Consider the following 10,707-nt stretch of genomic DNA (forward strand, 5'->3'; position numbering starts at 1 on the left):
ACTTTGGAGATGTTTAAATTGTCTTCTGGGTCCCTTTTGACCCTATAATTGTGGCTTTTTTCGTTTTTTGAGCACTGTATTACTTTCTGGTACTATAAGATATTCCAGGCTCATCTTGTCTATTTGCTTCCCCAGTCCTAGAATCAGCCATTTCTCCAAAGAGTGCGGATTTCTTTTATTGGGGAATGGTATTAGAAAGCAAGATGGAAGTTAGCTGTGTTCATTGCTGCTGGGGTTTTGTTTTTTTCTTTTCAGTTGTGCAATTGTATTTTTTATCTTCAAGAATCGTTACATATTATTTGCTTTCCTAACAGCCTGCTCTTGCTTTATTGATACAATGTAAGAATAAGAATTGTTAAAAATATATACACAGGAAGTGGGGGAGGGAGAAGCTCTTTTATTAAGCGCCTTTCATTCAGTATTATTTACTCTGAATGTTCCATTTAAACCGCTGAGCATTTTTATATATTTGGTAATTTTTTGCTCTGCTGATGCTTATGGACGGTTGTTCAGAAAGATAATCAGGACGGGCAGCTGAGATGGGTCCCAACAGAGACTATGTAAGCCAATGTAATTTCTTTCAGTCCTTAACAAACATAGAAGACAAATTTAGATGTATAATTTTTTCTTTAGCAGCTTAGAGATTGAATAGTTTGTTCAGGACAGGGATGGTGCTGTAAGCAGTGCTAAGCTGCTTGGGTGGAATTTCATGTTAGCTCAAGAGCAAGGTCTCCTTCTTGTCTTGGAAGTTGGACATCAGCTAGCACAGAGCCTCCCTCTAGGTGACACCTTGGCCATCACAGAGTCTTCCTCCACCCAGAGGACAAGCCCTGTCCTCAGCAGCCTCAAGGATGCAGATTTTAAGCAAGGTTACTGGATTCCACTCCCCTTGGTCTCTAGCACCTGCTCTAGGTACTTTAGGTAAAAGACTCAAAACAAAAATATATTGAACTTTGTCTCTGCTCACGCCTTTTTTTTTTTAAAACATCTTTATTGGAGTATAATTGCTTTACAATAGTGTGTTAGTTTCTGCTTTATAACAAAGTGAATCAGCTATATATCCGCATATCTCCTCCCTCTTACGTCTCCCTCCCACCCTCCCTATCCCACCCCTTTAGGTGGTCACAAAGCACTGAGCTGATCTCCCTGTGCTATGCGGCTGCTTCCTACCAGCTATCTGTTTTACATTTGGTAGTGTGTATATGTCCATGCCACTCTCTCATTTCATCCCAGCTTACCCTTCCCCCTCCCCGTGTCCTGAAGTCCATTCTCTACTTCTGCGTCTCTATTCCTGTCTTGCCCCTAGGTTCGTCAGAACCTTTTTTTATTTTTTTAGATTGCATATTTATGTGTTAGCATACAGTATTTGTTTTTCTCTTTCTGACTTACTTCACTCTGTATGACAGACTCTAGGTCCATCCACCTCAACATGACTCTTTTTGAATTATGGTTTTCTCAGGGTATATGCCCAGTAGTGTGATTGCTGGGTCATATGGTAATTCTATTTTTAGTTTTTTAAGGAACCTCTGTACTGTTCTCCATAGTGGCTGTATCAATTTACATTCCCACCAACAGTCTGCTCGCTTCTTTTATAGTAACCTGCTCTATCTCTAGCTCCCTGAGGGAGTATAATGGCAATCCCTTCAGTTACCCCAGGTGAACATCCTCTCATGGTGGGATGTCTGACCAGCCCTCCCTTACTCCACTCCTACCTGGGCCATTCCAACTGAAACCTCATAAAATGACAAGGTTGGCATATTGGTTATTTCCTGCTGTGTAACAAATTACTCCAAAACTTAGCAGCTTAAAACAACACACATTTATTATCTCACAGTTTCCGTCTGTCAGGAATCTGGGCATGGCTTAGCTGCGTCCCCTACTTCAAAGTCTCTCACAAGGTTGCAATCAAATGTCAACAAAGGCTGTGTGGTCTCGTCCAAAGGCTCAGTTGGGGGAAGGATCTGCTTTCAAACCCACATGGTTTGGGCAGGAATCAGTTCCTCTGCTTGGACTGAGGACTTTGTTTCCTCTCTTGTTGGAGGCTGCTGTCAGTTCCTTGTCACATGGGTCTCTCCGGTATAGCAGCTGGCTTCACCAAAGTGACCAATAGAGAGCATCTGCTAAAAAAACAAAAGTCACGATCTTTTATAACCTAATCACAGAAATGACACCCCATCACTAGGTCCAGCTCTCACTCAAGGGGAAAGGATTATACAAAAACACAAATACCAGGAGATGGGGATCATTGGGGTCATCTTAGAAGTTAGCCTACCACATGTAAGGATGGACCCTACTCCAGTCTCCAGTTGGGATACATAATTTTTTATCTGGTATGGTTGGCTTGTTTCTGTGGGACTCTGGGAAAGAATGCACATTAAAAAAGTGGGCTTAAAACATTTATCTTAGTCCTGGATATGATGAACTTTATTTTTTATATGCTGAGTTTGAAATTATGGAAAGAGCTTCGGGTGAAAATTTTCATTCTGTTGTTCACTTAACAATAATTCTTTTAGCATTTTCTGTAAGCCAGCTTTTAATTTAGATATTCTGTGTACATTATCTCGCTTTAAACCTCACACCAATTGTTTGTGGAAGGCATTACTACCTGGAATTTTGGGGTGAGAAAGTTGAGGTATAGAGAATTGATGTAACTTTCCAATGTCTGGGCATCCCAATACCCTAAGCAGCTCCATCCCAGCCCCAGGACTGGCTGACTCATCCAGCTGCAGTCTCCATCTCAAAGGGGACAGGGCTCTGTGTATCAGCACTTGAGGACTGTAGTAGAATCTGCTTCCTATGCACCTCTTTCAGATCTGTTAACTCTATGTAATTGGCCCCATATACAAACGATTGGCCTCTGTCTCAGTTTCCACGTCTCTATCCTGCTCCCTTGGATGGAATGCATCCAAATGACTGTCTCCTTGGTTCCTGACTCAGTCTCCTCATAATCATGGCAAACCCTGCTCCTCCTCCACGGCTAGTGACAGGTCCTAGAAACCCAGCCCAGCTTAGAGGGCAGGTTTCTCACTACACACCCCACAACCCACTGGATTACTTAGACCTCCAGTGTCCCTAAGCTAGTGAGAGCCAGAGCCAGGATTCAACCCATGCTCTGTGTATTATCTCATTCTGTCTCTCAGGTTGACCATTAAAGTAAACAATTCAAACTCAATCACTGTTTGTATTGTTCTTTCCATAGTCTAGATAGTATTAACTTGATTAAATAGGTAAAATGGAATAGAGGAACTTAATAAAACTGCTACTGTGGCCACAGTCACAATTACAAGTGAAGGTCAGGGTAGGGGTAGCGGGCACCATGAACTCAGAGCAATGGTGGGGAGAAGCATCAGGCCACAGGCACCATGCACATCCCAGGGGTTTATTTCACGGCTCCTTTTGGTGGAAAAAAAGGCACCATCTCTGGCTGCATTTCTGCTGTTTCCAGAATGCCTGGGACACCAAGCATGGGATCCAGCAGAGGCCTCACCCACAAAACCACGTGCTTTAGTGTCTGCCTAAAAGAATGAAAGACTAATGTGTTTTCCAAGTTGATTTCAGAAAAAGATAAGCAAAGCAAAGAAAGAAAGTCACCTTGTTCTTCATGACGCTGCATAAGAGGCAGACTGGAGATCCTGTGCGGTACCTCTAAAAGTTCTCAGTAGGGGCAGGGGATCTCCAATAGCCAGTGTTCACTTCAGTCATCCTGATGGGGTTTCAGTTTGGCTCAAAGAGTGCAGAAATTGCTAAATCGGGTATCATCTTAGTTAACAATGGTTACACGATTTTATGAAGTTTTGCTACTAATGGTCCTTTTAGATAAGGTATTTGTTTTATTCATTCCAACTTGTCCTTATTATCCGTCTAAGGAAGAACTGGGGGTCTGAGGTAGGATCAGGGTCAGTATCAGAGTGTGGGTAGGGTCTTTTTATAGGCTTGTCCCCCTGGGAATGTTTGATTCAGTTGCACACTCCCTTTTTCTGGAAGCTTGCTCCTCTTGTGGCCCCAGTGACAGCACATGCTCTTAACTTTCTTCTACCTCATGCACTACCTCTCAGTGTCCTTTGCTGGCTCCTGGCCCCATCCAGCCTCTCTGTACTAGATTGCCCCAGCACTCGGTTCTGGGCTCTCAGCGCTTTTCTACATGACTTAGATGCTCTCCTTCATTCCTGGCTTTACCCCATCCACATGCTGGTTTCTCTCAGTTGTATCTCCAGCACTGGCAGTTTCAGTGAGCTCTACACTTGTGTTACAAGTGTAATATATTTAAATATGTCTAGATTGCATTTCCCTCTGAATAATCATACCAGCATTTCCCATAATCCCTTGGCCATAGCAGTGTGACTGGAAAGAATTTTTGTATCCTTCAATTATATTAGAATTCTGTATATAGGGAGAAGATTCTCCCTGCCCCCACCCCATCTGTGCTGTCTGGGCTGTGATGCTTGCTTCCCAGGGCAGGAGAAGAATGGACCAGGATGAATGAAAGTTGGAAGCCCACCTCTTCTGGTACCAAGGGCTTGTTGGGAAAAGAAGGTGGGGCAGAAGAGGCAGACAATGAGAGTTTTTGTTCAGTCTACTTTGGAGGCTAAGAGAGGAGATCGTCTCCCATCTGGGCCTGATGCCAGCTTGGGTGATGGGAGGCAGATGGTGGACAAACATATCAGAGTGAAATCAGTGGTATGGCATGGTCAGGCAGAGACAGGGCTGGGTGGTCACTCTCTAAAGCTATCCTCATTTCCCATGTGATGAGGATGGGACTCAGAAATGCCCACATATTCCTAAAGTGTCCGTGGACCATGGTTGGGTAGAGAGCTAGTAAACATTCATAGGGCCCCAGTGTGGTTCGGGTCAGGAGCTGGCTGGAGAATATGGCAGGCACCCAGAGGGCTGTACAGAGCCAGCTGACAAGAGGCTGAATCACCCAGGGAGTCCCAGAGCCTTAACCGAGCTCTCACCAGCCATAGGCTGCCAGTTTCAGCAGTGAACACCAGCAGGGCAAGCAGTGACCAGGGCCATGCAAACAAGGTGCACTGCTGCAGAATCCAGAGGCGGTAGAGGACACCAAAAGGAACAAAGACTCCTGCCAGGCACTGCTGGGAGTGCACCATGGGTGCCCACCATCCTGGGGGAGAGAGGAGTGATGGGATGGAAATCTGAGAGATTGAACCTGTTTAAATTCTTCCCTCAGTTGAAGAATAGCAGACTGGGCTGACTCTAGTTCTCTTCCTCCACCTGCCCCCATCCCTCAGTGGGTCAGGAATCTCGAGGAAGATGTAAGAGGCTATGATCTCTTCACACTTCTGAGTTATACTTAATAGAATAAAAAATGTCCTCAACTCATATGTCTGACTGTTTGACACCTAACATGCATCTTAGGCTAACTTTGCCGAAATTGAATTCTTGACCCCCTCTCCTAAAAATAACCTAGCCCACTCCCCGATTTCCCTCCCTCAGTCAGTGACAGCACCATACCCCATGGGTTTAAGGAGCAGCATTGATTTCTGCTTTCCCCTCTCCTCTCACATCTAATCCCTCAGTAAGTCCTTCCAGCTCTTCATCCAGGCATATCCTAAACCCACTTCTTTCTTTCTCCACCATAACTATTATCCCTACAAAGATTATTTCAATGTCTTCCCCCGTGTTCGCACTCCTGAGGCTACTTCCTGCCCATATGGTGCATTATGTGTGATAGAAAAATATACGCCTTTCTCCAGGTGAACGTAGGCCCATGCTGGACACGGGGCTTGGTGAGTCGTGCAAAAGCTGGATTTCAAGCCCACTCACCTACTCTGCCTGCCTTCCTTGCGTAGGATCCAACCTACATAAACAGAACCAGCACCCCTCCTCGCTCCTAAGCTTCTCCCCATGGTCCATTACCCACCAGCTGCCAGAGGGATCTTTTAAAAACATGAATCAGATATCACTGCCCTGGAAGACCCTCACTGTCTTCCCCAAACCCTTAGCACAGAGTTTCAGCTCCCCCCACCACCTGCTGCCCCGTGACCCACGGTGTCCTGCATGCTGGGACCCCTGCTTCCTTCTTCAGCCTCATCACGCTCACTCGTGGTCACTCTCTCTCTTTCCCTCCTGCATGAAGCCAGTCCATTCTTTGTGCTCCTGATGTTCCCTCATGCTGGGAAATGCAGGCTGGCTCCTTCATGTCATCCAGGTTCAAGCTCAAATGTCACCTCCTCAGTAAGGATTTTTCTAAATGCCCCTATTCATATTGCCCTCCTCCCACACCCTTTATCATATTACCTGTTTTGTTTTCTTGAAAGCATTTACCAACCTCTAAAATCATCTTTTTAATGAAAACATTTCCTCTCTCTCTCTCAAGAATAAAAGTTCCAAAAGCAGGGACCATTTCTGTCTGGTCCACCTCTGTTTTCAGAGTCTTGAACAATGAACAGCACATATTTGTTGAATGAACACTTGAATTAAAGAATGAATGGTGAAGATGCATGTGGTGCTATTGTAGATGTTTCATAAAAAGACTGCACTGCTGACCGGCAAAGTCAAGTCTTTAGTGTTTCTTTGAGAGACAGTGACGTGGCCCTCGACACACACAGGGGGAAGAATAAGCACAAGAAACCAGTAAGCAGTTTGCGGGACAGTGAACCATATACACTCATAAGTTTCTCAATAATAAATGACATGGCAAGTTGATATCAGTGCCACTGGCGAATCTTAACAAAAGTCATGCTTATGTAAAGTTTTATCAGTATTTCAAAAGTTCAGAAATAATTATTATAATGTACTCTACTTGGAATATAAGACCGTTGATGGAAACTATTGATGTCTAGATTACCATATGAGTTAAGGCAAAGATTTCTTACCTAAAGAAAAACTTATTTTAACAAATAATTCACATAGTATATTCTATTTTGCTAATTTGATGAGGGTGAGAGTGAAATCTCCCCACCCTTTTTATAATGTCTGAATTATATAACATGGTAAAAGATGCCCTTCAGTTCTGTGTTTATGATATTAAGGAATCTTTTGGGGTGTTGTCTTTCATTACTGAATTTAAAACTAGAAAAGAGCAAGTTTGAAAGTGTCTGGGTACTTTTACAAAGTCATGCAAAACCAATTCTCCTGATGACCATCTTATTTTCTGACTCTGAAACTTATTTTTTCACCTTTTGTCTTCATCCTGGTTGTGGTTTAAAAAGTCTGATGACAAAGAATGATAATAACACATACTAAACAATAATTCAAAGAGAATAATCTTAACATCTATTCATCATCAAGTGCTCAAGTTTTCTAAAACATTATTCATTGTGTTACTAAATCCAGGAACCGCCCATTTTCACACAGTTTATTCTACATCCCTTGTAAATGAATATTACTACTTGTGACTGAGCCCTGTCATAACCAGTTCATGGAACTACTACAATTAGGGCATTTATCAAGAGTCACCATCTTCTGTTACCTTATTTGTTCCTAATGTTCAGTCCTCCAAAGATGGGCTTGTCGTCTGAGGCTCTGACTTGAGGTTTCTCTTCTCACAGTTTCTTCTGTTCAATTTAGGAGAAGCAGTAGTGGCATAGCAGACTAGGTTTCATGGCATTTATTGAGATTACTGTAAGATACTAGTTATTAATATACGCTCTGTTGAACAGTAGAAAGAACAATTGATTTTTACTTGAAACCCACTCTACTTTTCTTCTTCTTTCCTCTTTCTCCCCCTCATTGCCTGCTTTCCTCCCTCCCTCCCTCCCTCCCTCCCTCCCTTCCTTCCTTCCTTCCTTCCTTCCTCTGTATACTGAGTTTCAACTATGCATTAAACCCAGTGTGAAGTAACTACACATGAACACATTTATAAAAGACCTTATTCTGTGCCTGGAACACAGGAGATGTTCCATTGGCAAAAGAACAGAATCAAGTACATGGTTTCTACCTTTGATCCTGGCATGATCGAATCTTTTATTTGGAGTTACCTAGGCACAAATCAATTAGTTTAAATTCTCTTATCATATCACAGAATCTTTGGCAAATGATCCTTCATCTTTTGCTTAAATAAATGAATTTTGCCATGATGCAGTATGGTATGGAAAAAGACCTGTACTTCATTTAGAAAGTGTTGAATAATTCACAAGATAGAGTATATAAAGCACTGTGCAGTAGAAAATGTGTTGGAATGGAAATCAATAGATCTGATTTCAAGTCCAAATATCGTCCCCAGTGTGCTGTGTAACCTTGAGTCTATCACTCCCCTGTGTGAACCCCAGTTTCCCCATTTGAAAAATTAGAGGATGTATTACTCAGGATTCTTCTAATCAAAAGTGACAGAAATCCAGCTAAAGCTAATTCAGGCAAAAAAGAGAATTTTTCAAGTCAAACATCTTCAGGCGTGGCTGAATCCGGGAATCAGACAGCATTGTTGGAACACTGACCTTCTCTCTGCTCTGCTTATCTCTGTGTTGGCCTTACCTCTTCTCCTGCAGATGGACTTCCACTATGGGCTCAAAGGAAGGAGCCACTGTAACCTCACGTTTGCACCATCCCAACTTATTAACTCTAGAGGAAAGGACTCCTATTTCCCAAGATCTGTATACCAATCTGAGGAAATCTGAGAATGGTCTGCTTTGGTCACATGGCTATCCTTTGGCCCTATTTCTGTTGCTAAGGGGAGTAGGTACTATCCTTGTTCGTGTACAGATCACATGTCTACCACTGAAATTGGTTTTGGGGAGGGATCTTCTTGGTTGCCACCTGGTGTCCGTTTTCTGGCCACAGAAAAGAGCTGGAAAGACTTGGAATGGCACAAGTGTGCTCTCAGCCTTCCCAGGCAACTTGTTTCTCGAAGCCTCTGATAGATGAGGAGACACTGAACCAGAGAGACATTTCTCCTTTAAAGTAAAACTATGGCCCATTTGCTTTGCTCATTTCTCTGCCCTGTCCTAGTGGATGGTAGTAAGTTTGGTTGCTTACTCGGAGGGTTTCTGTTTCCCAAAGAGATGAGGTACTCGCCAAAAGTGAAATGGCTAGACTGCGATGAAGTCTGGGCTAAAACTCATACCTACCTTCTCCCGTCCAGTGTCCTCGCCACACCACCATGTTTTTTCTTTGCTCAAGCAGGTAATACTGATTTACCACTTGGTGCCTGAGGTCATGGGCTACTCTAGTTTGGAGGCAGTTGACAAGTTAATTCCTCCTGGGCCCAACTTGAAAATCTTCTTATTAGTTTATATGATTTGCATTCCTAGAACACAGGCATTTTTGGAGCATCCTGGTTGAGAAGCTCAATCAAATATCACTGCTTTTGACTAAGAAGATGTATAGAATGAATGACTATGTTGAATTACAGGACCTTTTGCAAGAAATCCAGTCAGTCATTTCCAAGCACACACAAAAGCAAGACATGGAATGTGCAGTGAAGGGCTCAGAGGACAGCAGTTAACGTTTAGGAACCTCAATTTCCTCACCTGTAAAATAGGGGAGTTACACTAAATGACTTCTAAGTTCCTCCAGAAGTCTGTGACTATATGATTCAAGGCCTGTTGGAGTCTCTTTCAGACTTTAGACCCATGGGGCAGAGTTTATTTTAATAACTAGAGCAGCTGTGTGCTGGAGATGCTTGGGGTGCTGGGGTTGTGAGTGTTTGGCCTACTTGACTCTATCTCCAGGGCATTGGCAGTCAAAGTCCTGCCCCCAAACACAGAGGCCTGGCTTGTTGATTCCTGAAACGTCACCACTGGCACTTCATTCATTTTATTTCTGGCTTTGATCTCTCCAAAAGGACATATAACAACTTTGGAAGAGGCAGCTTATTTAAGCTGTAATCAGAGGCTTTCCTGTGTGCTAGTTTTGAAAGTAAGAAGAGTGAGCGTTCCGGGCATGAGAAGAGGGGATTTAAGGTGATGAGGGGCATGCCATTAGGAGACCAGGGCACCAAAGCCACACTCTAAACATTTGACAGCTTTGTAGGGCTCAGTCTCATAAAGGACACTTGTCTTTAGATTGTAAGTGTGGTCAACACAGAGCATATGTGTCACTCACACTTTGACCTCAGGAAAACACTTCTGGTTAAGAAAAAAGTGCCAAGAGTGAACCCCTCTTCCTTCGCCAAGCCTTCTCTGAGCAATCTGCTCAAATACGATGTGGTAAGAAGATAGGAAGAACCAAGTGAAATTAACTGAGGTCACTGGCTGGCCCAGGGTCGCCAAGGCACTCTGTTGATAGTCAACATGTCATTTCACTTTTTTCTCATGCTAATAAGCAAGGCAACAATAGACTTTCTAAGGCTTAAATGACATATGTCAGCCTGCTGCTTGGGCTCCTTTTTCATTTTCTGTTCTATTACAAAGGTGTCAAAAGCCAGTGAGATCTTGAATCTATTAGGCCTTCTACTGCTACCTGATGTTTAAAGTGATGTATAAGTACATGTAATTATGGTACTCTTTTTTAAAACACATTTTAAGATGTTCAAATGAAAAGTATTATTTAATACTTAATTTCTAAAAAATATAAAATGTGTAATGATTATATGCTGTCCTTAGCCTAAAATGAGAAGTTCTGTCTGTAATTCTGTCTTAATACTTGGTGCTGTTTTTTCTTGGAGTAGGGGTGGGGGAGTGGTAGTGACAGGTTATACCAACCTATCTATATATAGGCTTGCTCTGTCTATCCATCCATCTATCCATCTTCTGTCTACTGGAACAATTTTGTGAGATGACAAGACATTCATTTACTCATGCCCTTTAC

The sequence above is a fragment of the Physeter macrocephalus genome, chromosome 8 (assembly GCF_002837175.3).
Source record: "Physeter macrocephalus isolate SW-GA chromosome 8, ASM283717v5, whole genome shotgun sequence".
Taxonomy (NCBI): Eukaryota; Metazoa; Chordata; class Mammalia; order Artiodactyla; family Physeteridae; genus Physeter; species Physeter macrocephalus.